General features: G+C 39.9%; 1 protein-coding gene across 6 annotated transcripts in view; it reads right to left on the bottom strand.

Annotated features, from left to right (window-relative positions):
* The window catches only part of Plag1 (PLAG1 zinc finger), a 46,901-nt gene that overhangs the window by 9,231 nt on the left and 25,005 nt on the right, over positions 1-12,665 (bottom strand). For 2 of the 6 annotated variants that reach the window (XM_052716611.1, XM_052716607.1), the window contains exons 2-3: positions 8,993-9,097; positions 1,268-1,366 (exon numbers count right to left, since the gene is read on the bottom strand). The gene's annotated coding sequence lies outside the window, so the exon portion shown is untranslated. The other 4 variants (XM_052716612.1, XM_052716610.1, XM_052716608.1 and 1 more) reach the window with 3 other exon arrangements.

Genomic DNA, 12,665 nt, shown 5'->3' on the forward strand with positions numbered 1-12,665 from the left:
GCAGCTGTTAGCTCTGACATCATAGCATTGATGCAGCTGTTAGCTCTGACATCACAGCACTGATGCAGCTGTTAGTGCTGACATCATAGCACTGATGCAGCTGTTAGCTCTGACATCACAGCACTGATGCAGCTGTTAGCTCTGACATCACAGTATTGATGCAGCTGCTAGCTCTGACATCATAGCATTGATGCAGCTGTTAGATGACATCACAGCACTGATGCAGTTGTTATGACATCATAGCACTGATGCAGCTGTTAGCTCTGACATCATAGCACTGATGCAGCTGTTAGCTCTGACATCACAGTATTGATGCAGCTGTTAGCTCTGACATCACAGCACTGATGCAGCTGTTAGCTCTGACATCATAGTATTGATGCAGCTGTTAGCTCTGACATCATAGTATTGATGCAGCTGTTAGCTCTGACATCACAGCACTGATGCAGCTGTTAGCTCTGACATCATAGTATTGATGCAGCTGTTAGCTCTGACATCACAGTATTGATGCAGCTGTTCGCTCTGACACAGTATTGATGCAGCTATTAGCTATGGCTGTGGATTTTCTGAAGTTCAAAGACATGTTCTTTTCCTGTTATGAGCTCCATTCAAAGGACAGATGCTTTCCCTTCCTCCACATTAGATGTAAATAGCTACTCTGCAGACTAGTAATGACAGTAAATTAGTATAAAGCTTTAATTTTCATTGTGATTTCCTCACTTGATGCTTTCACAGACCTATGAAACTATGAGACTATGAACAAGTCAATCATTTTCCAACTGCAGAATCAAAAGGGAATGCAAAGTGTCTAACTAGGTCTGAAAACTGGTCATAATTACCACTGTAACAAGACAGTTGTGATGCTGAGAATTCCAAAAGAGAAAAGTAACTTTAATGTAACCCCTCCCTGCCAAAACATTAAAAGGGCACCATGAAACAACACACAAGCATTATCATATTAAATTGATGATACTCAATATGAAGTAACAAATGGATGTTTCTAGATGTACATACTGAGCAATGAGGAATTGCACTGATACCAAATATTACACTTTTCTAAGACCAGCTGAAAATTTTCATGGCTGATAATGCTTTTATATTTTAATCCATTAAAAAATTCAAATTACTTATCATAGGTACATTTAAAATTTTAGGATAAATATAAAGTTGTGAACTTAGTATCAAATAGAAATTATATTAATAATATGTTTATCAACCAAATACTTTAAAGGCACATGCATAGAACTAGTGATTTTTGTTCAATGCATACCTGATTAAGGATGGAAAAAGCCTCAGACTTTGATCTTAGCCAGTTCCATTAACTCTTCGTGGAAGAGAGCAGAATCCAGCCCTTCCCATTTTGGCCAATCTATGAAGAAGTAAAAAAATGAATGGATTCTAATATAAATGAAACTAGAGTATAAAGGACAGGAAACAAAGCATGAACGAACTGCAATTTCATATAGCGCATGCTCCATTCCACGCTGCTGAGTCGTGCATTAATTCCCACCAACTGCTTGTTTTGATTAGTTGTAAGCACACTTTACATGACCAAATAAATGCATAAATTAAAAAAATAGTATTACCTAGAAAAAAATGCCAATTTGTGATGCTGAATGATTCCCCACTTGTTAATAAAAAAGAAATCTAACCAAAAGAAATGGCTATTAAGGTTACTGACTGTAAACAAGACTGGTGAAGACTCACTAAGCTTAATATAATGGAAGACACAAACTCAGTTTCTTCTGGGAAAGTGCCTCTGGAGACCTGATCTCAGCACTGCCACCCACACTGCCCACACTTGTGACTACGGCTTCTTAGAATCACATTTCTATTTGCAGAACTGCCAATTTAAACTAAAGAATGGTGTAAAGATGGCTGGAATGTAGCAACCACTCTGCTGTTCAGGTTCCAGGTACATATGAGTGAAGTTAAATATAGGTTTTCTATATGAGGCAGGTATCAGGGAAAAGGCAGTATTTGTTGCATAAGACCACTGTTGAAAAACCTTAAGATATCTTAAAGATGCCTGTTAGTAGCAAGGACTGACAGCACAGATACAAACTGTGTTAATAGCTATGAATGAAAGAAAAGGCAAGAATAACAATGGTATAAAGTAAAAAAGACTTCCATTTATTTAAAGAATATAAGGCAAAGGTGGTTAGTAAGCTGTGATTATTTTTAATTAAGTACACAGAAGTATTAATTAGAAGAATTTGAGAGGGATAATAAAAATCAAATACTTAAAAACCAGTAACAAAAGGATGTGTCAATGACAGGTTAGGTTAAAAAATTTTTAAAGTTGTATAACAATCTAATAATATTTCTTAAAATCCTCACATACTTTCAGAATTTCATGATATGTAAAGATGATATACAAAGAAAATATTTAATAGAGGACATTCAAGCATCATTACAAAATTACTAAGGGTATATAAGAAACCAGTATTATCTTCATTATTTAAACAAAAAATAAATTTTTAGACAAATAAAGGTATCTATAATAGTTCAAGCAAAAGCCCCATTTTTATAAGGCATAGGACATGCATAAGTAAAAGAACATCAAAATTGCAAAATAGCAAAATTAGTTTTGTCAATACTTACTTGCCCAGGACACACATTGAATATTTGGTGTGGTACTTATGAATATAAAAGATCATTTTATGTACTATAATCTGAATGATGTAAATACTTTTTAAATAGTCTTTTCATCTTTATCCTGTCCCTGCAATCAATGACCCAAGATGCATACATCTATCACCATTGCTACTGAACCATGTGATGGTGTCTGTATGGTCAGACTCCTATTCTACTGTGATCTTTGATAGGGCAAGACAGTAAGCCTGCCTGCATGTGGATACATCCTGTCATTATACTTAAGAGTTCAGAAAGGTCAGTGCTACCTTTTTTCTATGAGAACTGCCAAATAAAATCTCTAAAAGGATGAATTAATAAAAAAAATTAAAAGACAATTTGCAAGGTAAAATTTTAAGTACTTTAATTAATCATTAAAATAATTAGCATTTCTGAGTGCATGATTTGAGTAGAATTAAATCTAAAACCAAAGTTGACTAGCAAATAATAAATCTGTGTACTTTTTGTTATAAATTTTACTGCCTTCTAAACATTTTCATAAAATTCTAGCTATGCTTAATTGTGCAGTGGCATTTTATAACAGAAATGCTTTAGTGGCTAAGTATTTCAAACAGTCCACAAATATAATTGTCTACAAACTACCTCCATTATATATATCTTATATCCAGAAATAAAATTATAAATAAAGTTACTGGGGTAATTTAGTTTATCTTAAAATATAACTCCTAAGTTTAGTTAATTTCTCTAAATTTTACCCTACTTTGAATTTTTATTAGTTGCCAAATAATTTCAAAGAACTGCTCATTATTTTCTCAAACAAAGGAAATCAAGAGTTGATTAGAATTACTGGACAGAATAAACATAAAAAACAAATACAGCTTATATATTTATGCACTCCTAACTAAAATGTTAACTAAACTGATCTGTGTATTCTCTTTTATGGGCCCAAGGGGTGGAAAAGTAGTAGTATTACTGCTCTAAAAAGTCTGTAAACAAAAAAACCCCCTTATAATCATGTTTTTTTTTCTAGTTAGAATAATTTATCAAAGATTAGTTGCATTATTTGAAATGATGAAAATTCCTCTTTGCCTTTGTCTGAGGAATTGTAAAAGAAGGTGGAGAATACATATCTACCCATGCTATGCTGGGTAGTGAAACATTTCAGAACACACCCTCAGCCTCAGCCAACACACTTCCTCTACCCCCTCCAAAGGTGATTCTGCATTCAATAGTAGCAGTAGTGAGGGGAAAGATTATATGCTTGGGCACAAAGGTTCATCTTCTTATGTTTTATTTTATTCGTAGGAAACAGTGGCTCATGAAGAAAAATAAGAAGCAAACAAATCATACATCAAAGGGCTTACTAAAATTGACTTCTATGAGATGTCGAAACAGTTTTTGCATTTTAAATCCCATGGTTCTGAGAGTTGCTTTGTTAAAAGTTATGAAGCTTGAGCAACACTTACCTGCATTAATACTTTTTTCATTTAAAAAAGTCAAGTAGATTTTGCTAAGAGCAGATGCTATTAGTCATCAAAGTTTTGCTCCCACTTATACTAATCATAACAAACCATTAGTTCACAATTCAGAAAGATGTCAACATGTGCTTAAAACATTTTCCATAAGGAATAAATAGGGTAGGTCACAGCAGGAAACTTGGTAGTGTTAAAACTTTATACGTATGAAACACTAATAAAATCTTAAATAATATGAAGGAGATGAACTAGATTACACAACTGAATACAATTTTGAAGGAGGCATACCACTGTATTTGGAACATTGCTTCAAAACGTCATTAATCCTGTATAACTTGGAAATTTTTATCAGTCAGCTTTCAGTCTACAGAGTCCCTTGCTAGTGAAGAATAAAAACGATCTTGCAATTACAAAGACTTAAGACAGGGTAATGGGGTGAGTATGATCAAAATGCATTCTATACGTATATTAAACTGTCAAAAAATTTAAAATTAAAAAGAGAAAACAAATGCAAAAATCAATCAAACAAACAAAAAAGACCTTCAGAGAATGAACAATCAACTGTAGGCAGCTCGGGGCAGGGTCAGGCCAGTTTTATTCACTGCGTTTCCCATAAATGACAGTAAAGTAACTGTTGAATGAACAAGAAAGATTAAAACAGGGTAAGTGCTTACCACTAACATAACGACCTGAAGGCTTGCTCATCATCATAGCAGACAGAAGACAGCAAATACATATTCCAGTCCAAGATAAATACTAGCATTTATAATAATTTAAAAGCTGCTCAAAACATTCATTTTGCCAGCATGATCTGACTGATGATATTCTTACAGAACTAACTGGCATGTGCAGACAGCATCAATCCAGTCCCACTCTTAATAAAAATTCCTAGAGTGAAAACATGCCTGGTACCTGTGCTACCTGGCCTGAAGCAGAAAAGATGGTGAGACACTTGGGTGGAGTTAATTATATCTACAGAGAACAGAGGAGCAAAGAGCCCTGCAAAGCAGGAAGCATAGCTAAGATACGTATTTAACTCACCTGAATTCTGGGTTCTCAAGAACTTAGCACTGAGACTTGAGCAAAATCACAGTACTTATTCTACTACATTAGGTAACAGTTAATAATCAGTAAAATTGAGGATGCCTTTTGAAAATTTTCTACATTTGATTTTTTTGAGTAATTTGTTAAAATGTGGCCGGGCGGTGGTGGTGCACGCCTTTAATCCCAGCACTCGGAGGCAGAGCCAGGCGGATCACTATGAGTTAGAGGCCAGCCTGGGCTATAGAGTGAGTTCCAGGAAAGGCACAAAGCTACACAGAGAAACCCTGTCTTGAAAAACCAAAAAAAGAAAAGTTAAAATGTAGTTCTGTGATAATCTTTTTCAACTCTACCACAAAATTAGCCCTCATTATATCTAGAAGCATCTTATATTTAATATAGAGCAAAAACTTAGAGAAGTGAAGGAAATGGCTTATCTTTTTGTTTTTTAAGGACAGGCAGGGAAATGTCCAGGTTTCAAACTTGGCACCCCAAAGTCCCCAGGAACTCTACCACTAGTCTTCAATGCTTGCTTTCTGCTTACACATGCTCTAGAGGGCCCACACAGAACACCAGCCATCCAGGAACATGGGGAAGTCAAACAAATGTGATTTTTAACTCACAAATACTTGTCTTAGTTATTTATATTATGGAGCAAAAAGCCCACTGAATTAAAGAGGATTAATGGGCTGTAACACAGGATCAGCATGTATGTCTTATGTGCATGGGAGATCCTCTATGACTGTACATCTTTATGAAAATGAAAACCAAGACACACAGAGTATACTAGGCATTTCTCACTTTGTGTAGGAAAATTAGTACTTGCAAACAGGAAACAAAAGAATTATGAAAGAAGAAGTGGTAACGGAGAACAGGAGGAGCAGATAACTGCAATTATAACAATGCAAAGAAAGAGTGTTTAATCAATACTAGTAACTATTTTTAAGAGGATTTTCTGGGCTTCTAAAAATGCACGAAACATTTCCATATTTGCCAGGCAGCTACACTAGAAAGGAGGTGACCCACAGGTCACTCTCCTGATGTGATGAGCTCACTCTTACCACCACTAACTGCATGAGTTGCTGGGGTGGGTACTGATCAACTACCATTCAACACACTGATGTCCTTAAACATTTAGAGTATGCTGTCCAGAATGAGTAGTTACCTAATGCAATTCAAATCCCAGAAACAGAACCCAGGTTTCATATCCGAACTCTCAGGCACTCACACCAAATCTGGAGATAAGCTCAGGAAAATGTGGCAGTCAGATGGAATGTAAGAAAAGTGCTAAGTAAAATCTTATTTACAAAAGTTCATGTGGAAAATCAGTTTTAAGCTATCTCAAAGTAGCATGTACTGTAAATGTAGGCTTGTGCTGTATGAAGAGGTATAAATACTGTCCAAGCTGCATGCTGATGCTCAAGGAACAGGAAAAATTCATGGACACAGAACCCAGTCCTCAGGGAAAGCTCTGCACCTGCCACCTGCCTGTCGACCATGTGCTACACTGTGTGACTATCAAGGTTAAAAGTCACATCTAGAAACAAGACTTCTCTTTATTCCCACAACTCTGAGGTAAACAGGATTAGTTTTAGGGAACATTGTCAAGAGACCTAGCCAGTGTCCTATCATGCTATAGTCATCTGATAAATTTTATTAATTTGGGTTTCTTGTGTGACAGGGTTTCTCGAACTCACAGAGATACACCTGCCTCTGCTGGATTAAAGGTGTGTGCCACTATTACCTGGCTCTATCTGATAAATATTTGTTGAGAAGAACTGTAGTCCCTGGTAATGAGACTTCAAGAATCAGAGCAACCAGGCAAGCATGTTGTGAGCTCTGGAAACATCAACCAGTTGTAAAGCAGGACCAGAGAGAACCTAATGCGGTTAAATGGTTAGTGTGCTCTGGCAGAAGGGATGGCTTGATGTGCCCAGGATGGGTATAGGCCATTGGAGAGCCATACTGCTTCTGCATCCCAGCAGGTGGCCCTGATGCAACAAAGTGAAAGCGGAGGACTCAGGCACATGCTATTCAGACTAGACAGGCTTGGAGATTAAATGGTGGGCATTCCAGAATCTGTCCTCACATGTTCTGTCCTAGTAACCCCATAAGCACATGTGCCCTGTACTGATCATGATGCACTGTTTGGAAATAAACGAGAGTCTTACAGTAAGAAAAATTATTTAAAGCAAAATTCCAAATCCTTTACAAAGAATAATCTTCATGTAAGGTTAAGATGTGAGAATGACGATGGGAGGCCAGCTCCCACCTTTTCCAGGGTTTCTATGAGGAGGAGAGGGGGATAAGAAAATATTAGGTAGAAAGAGACCTAGACGATGAGAGGAAGACAGAAATACAGGATAGCTTTGGGAGGACCTGGGTCAGTACCCAACGGCCTCTTCTGCCTCTTCAAAAGGGCTTTTTATAACAATGCCAAAGGTCGGGCCTAAGGACCTCCCCATTACTAGATCAAAGCACACCGCACAGCAAGTGTAGACCCTTCCAAACACCTGGCAACCATGCCCATGATCAAATTATCCCCTTATGCAGTCCTGCTGGGTAAAGCAAGCTCAGATTCTTGGACCCTGAGTAAGTTCTCACTAGGAAACCTCTGTGGGTCTCTACAGATGACACTGAAAATATCAGAGAAAAAAAAATTAACTGATTACAACACAGGAAAGTAAAAAAAAGTAAAATTTGCATGGAGTGTGGTTCAGAAAAATTAAGTATTTTTCTTTTTTCTAGATACTAAAAATACTACACTAATTGGACTTAGTGGGTTAAAATAACAAATAATTCTAAAAGGAGGACATGAGTTAGGGAGGGAGATGTGATTCAAAGTCCTAGGGGGAACTGGAATTGGGGGTGGTAGGTGGATATGATACATTGTGTACATGTACAAAATTTTCAAAAAATAAAAACGAAAAAGCCCCTATCATTACCAATAAAAACTAAAAATACCTTATTAATAAGTTTAAGAGATAACCCCACAAAACTAAAATAATTATTAACAATTTTATTAAAAATAGCTGCAGTGTAGAGATGGCTAAAATTTTATGCTACCTCAATCTTAAGTGTTTATTCTCCATAGAATGTTGTTCTTATTAAGATTAATGCTTCTTTAATTTGATTGTTAATTCTTCTCATGTTCCTGAAAGGCTCTGTTTAGTTCTTAGCCCACGGCCCAGTTTCCCCAGGGGGCAGGTCAGCCATAGATGACCAGCTTAGGAGTTTGAGCCCGTTGAGTAGTCACTTTTGTCTTTTCCAGGCTCCTTACCTTGGAGCTATGGGGTCCTGGCCTCTAAACTACAGCCTTGTGCTTAAGGTCCTGCTGACAGACTTACCTGGCTCAAATCCATTTGTGCTTGGGTTTCCAAATATTGCTATACCTTGATTCTGTGCCACTGAGGTATAACTACAGTTGGGAAATCTAGATACTTTCATGTGTCCTCTTCCCAACAATGGTAGGAAGTAGCTCTGGTCACACTGGGCTCTGTACTCTAGCAGCTGCTCCATTCTGGGGAGCAGACCTAATCTGCGTCTCCACCTGCCCACAGTTTATAAGAGCTTCTCAGGAGATGGAATGCACAGTGTTTCTGCAGGGTAGTTTACTCATCTGTGGGCTCTCTGAGAGAAGAAACAATCATGTTGTACAGAGGCAATGCATTCTGAAGCAAGAAAGTTGTTCTTTGCCTTGTATTTACCACAGGTTTACTGAAGTCCTGCAGATCACAATGTATACTGTAAGCCCTAAGATCCTAAGTGGCATGCTTATTATGTGGCATGCTTTTCAAAGCTTTTACTATTAGCTTACTTAATTAAGGACAGGAAATAAATGATGACTTTGAAAATCATGCCATATAATGATAAAAGCCACCTACCTGAGGCCCTGTTCCAAACTCTAGCAAGGCCACCTTATTAATAGACCATCATAGAGTGAAGCATTCTGGGTGCCCAATCCCACCAAGGCAGCACCGAGAGGCAACCTAGGAAGAAAAGAAGAATTAGTTTGAAATTTCAAAGGTCAGGCTCATCTGGTTAATGGCATACGAACCAGATTATTTTTCTTTCATTATCACTTATTCTTTGTACTTTATTGTGGGGGAGGATCAATCTTAAATCCTGCTAGAAGCAAATGTAAAACAAAAAATATACTGGAAAGTAAAAAGTAAACAAATGAGTATCTACAACTTATTTAGTTACCTTTGAACCACAGTTATCTAGATTATTTGTGTTTCATTCAGCTATAAGTTTGCTGGTAGTTTTCAAATTAATCATGTATTTTCTTTTTATATTCTGAAGATATCCACTCTTCTCCATAACTTTGTCAAAAACCTTTTGTCACGCCTTTCTTGTTGTGAGCACAGACTAAGGAAGAATCATGTCCCGTGAGTGAGCTTACAAAGGGTACAGACTGCTGATGGCCAGGGGTGGAGGCAGAGCAAAGATACACGCTCCTTCCTCAGGCCAGACCCTCCTTCAACAATATAGGGAGAAAAATAAAGTACACCACCTGTGCAGTCAGCCTTGGTAAGTCATAATTGCAAATGATGAAGACAGACAGACCTCTAGGAGCATAATCAAGACAGAAAAGGGAGGCCCCAAATTCTACATAGAAAATCATCTGCTTCCTATCTGGAAATAAGAGCCAATGCCCAGTTCTACAGTTGCCACTCCATTAAGATGAGTATTTGACACTGATGTAGTAAATATTACCAACACCCATTATACACAGTACTGATCTGATCTACCTGGGTACTAACAGACATGATCTCTGTTCTGTAGGAGTGTGCTGTGGGATGGTCTGTATGTCAAATGTGTTGCTGATTGGTCAATAAATAAATCACTGATTGGTCAGTGGCCAGGCAGGAAGTATAGGCGGGACAAGGAGGAGAATAAAGCTGGGAAGTGGAAGGCTGAGTCAGAGAGACACTGCCAGCCGCCATGATGAGAAACAGCATGTAAAGATACCGGTAAGCCACGAGCCATGTGGCAAGGTATAGATTAATAAAAATGGATTAATTTAAGCTGTAAGAACAGTTAACAAGAAGCCTGCCACGGCCATACAGTTTGTAATCAATATAAGTCTCTGTGTTTACTTGATCGGGTTTGAGCGGCTTGGGACTGTCGGGTGAGAGAGATTTGCCCTGACTGTGGGTCAGGCAGGAAAACTCTAGCAACAGGAGTGTGCAAACTGCCATGAGGTGGCACTGGTGAGATCAGTGAGAAACAATAGTATATAGTACAAGTGCCACAGGAAGTCCCAGGAAGAAAAGAATACTACTCATTTTTTCATGACTTGCCTTGAAGAATGCTCCCTTAAGAACCATAGCCCCGCCTCCCGCCCCCCAAAAAAGTATGTGCATTTGGGGACTGACAGGTTGGAACCATCAGTCACTGGATTCTAAGATGACCTCTGATTGTAGTGTAATGTTGCTTACACATTTTCCAAGGACTGAAACAAGCACAGTGAAGCTCCAATGCTGTGGATATGTCCACATGCATATACTAATGAAAGAATCAGGGACTTTGGAAAAACGTGGACACAATGGAAGCACTAAGAATAACAAATACTTGGGAAGGCAGGAGGAGAGGGTGTTCTCTTGAATGAAAGCTGTGACCAGAGTAGCAGCTCAAAGACAAGGTGACAACCAGCAAAAAGGTCATTCCCCAGAAGAAAGACTACTTCTGTGTCAGCATTATCAAAGCAGTAAGGTAAGTAAGAGGGGAATCCAAGTAGTGCAGCCTGCACTCAGACACAGTCAACCAACCGGACACCAAAGGCTACCAAGGCAGGGCAGCCTGCACTCAGACACAGTCAACCAACCGGACACCAAAGGCTACCAAGGTAGTGCAGCCTGCACTCAGACACAATCAACCAACCGGACACCAAAGGCTACCAAGGTAGTGCAGCCTGCACTCAGACACAGTCAACCAACCGGACACCAAAGGCTACCAAGGTAGGGCAGCCTGCACTCAGACACAGTCAACCAACCGGACACCAAAGGCTACCAAGGCAGGGCAGCCTGCACTCAGACACAGTCAACCAACCGGACACCAAAGGCTACCACTAGGAGATAAAAACCACAGAATTTCACAAGGAAGAAAGGAAAAGGTGGTAAAACTAGAAAATGGCGGCACTCAGAGCTATAGAACAACTCAAACATTGTCCAGCAATAGCCATTTGGGGAGAAGGACACTAACGTTAGCAATAAGAAATAAGGGCAGCAGGGGAGGGAGGTAAAGAATGAGACGAGGGGCAGCCAGGAAGCATAAAAGGAGACTGGCTGCTTGGTGGGGAAGGGCTTCCAGGAAGACGAGGCTTTCTTTCACAGCATTTAAGAACAAAAGAGAGAGGAAGAGTGGAGGAGATAGGGCAGGAAGGGAGGGGAAAGAGGAGAGAAGAGAGGGAAAAGAAGAAAAAGGAAGGGGAGAGGGGCAAGAAGGGTGAGGAAGGAGGAGGGAGAAGGGGAGAGGAAACTAAAGGGAGGAAGATGTTTTAGCTCCTTTCTATTGCTATGATAAACTACCTTGACAGTATAACTTAAGGCTAGTTTATTCTAGGTCATAGTTTGAAGGTACAGTCCATCCCATGGGGGTGTCATGGCAGCAGGAGCTGGAAAAGGTTGGTCCCACTGCACCCCCAGGGAGGAGGCAGTTCGCCATGCATGCTGTACATACATTCCTGCTCTTTACATACTCTGGTACCCAAGCAACATGATTCCTCATGTGCCCAGAGGGTAGATAATCCTCACAGGTGTGCCCGGAGGGTAGATAACCCCTCACAGGTGTGCCCGGAGGGTGGTAGATAACCCCTCACAGGTGTGCCCAGAGGGTGGTAGATAACCCCTCACAGGTGTGCCCAGAGGGTGGTAGATAACCCCTCACAGGTGTGCCCAGAGGGTGGTAGATAACCCCTCACAGGTGTGCCCGGAGGGTAGATAACCCCTCACAGGTGTGCCCAGAGGGTGGTAGATAACCCCTCACAGGTGTGCCCCATGCTTGTCTCCTGGGTGATTCAGTGTGCCCAGAGGGTAGTAGATAACCCCTCACAGGTGTGCCCGGAGGGTAGTAGATAACCCCTCACAGGTGTGCTCGGAGGGTGGTAGATAACCCCTCACAGGTGTGCCCAGAGGGTGGTAGATAACCCCTCACAGGTGTGCTCGGAGGGTGGTAGATAACCCCTCACAGGTGTGCCCAGAGGGTGGTAGATAACCCCTCACAGGTGTGCCCCATGCTTGTCTCCTGGGTGATTCAGGTCTTGTTAATAACCAACACTAACCATTCCAGAAGGGGAAGAGAGGGAGGAAAAGGAGGAAGAGAATCAGCAAAAAGATCAGGAGGCTGGGTGTGTGTCTGAATGTGATCAAAATATAGGGAAGGAGTTGTGGAAAGAGAATGGGAGAAGACCAGCAGGTACCGGTTTGGAGTAAGAAAACTGGCTTCTCTATACTGACATGGGGGTATATATGTCCATCTGCAGAGCTTTTCTTGTCCCAGAAGAAAGAAATTCAGTTTCCTCATGTTGGCCAGGGCTGAACAGAAGGGTCCTGT

This window comes from Peromyscus californicus, unplaced genomic scaffold, assembly GCF_007827085.1.
Source record: "Peromyscus californicus insignis strain IS unplaced genomic scaffold, ASM782708v3 Scaffold_5__1_contigs__length_169319896, whole genome shotgun sequence".
NCBI lineage: Eukaryota > Metazoa > Chordata > Mammalia > Rodentia > Cricetidae > Peromyscus > Peromyscus californicus.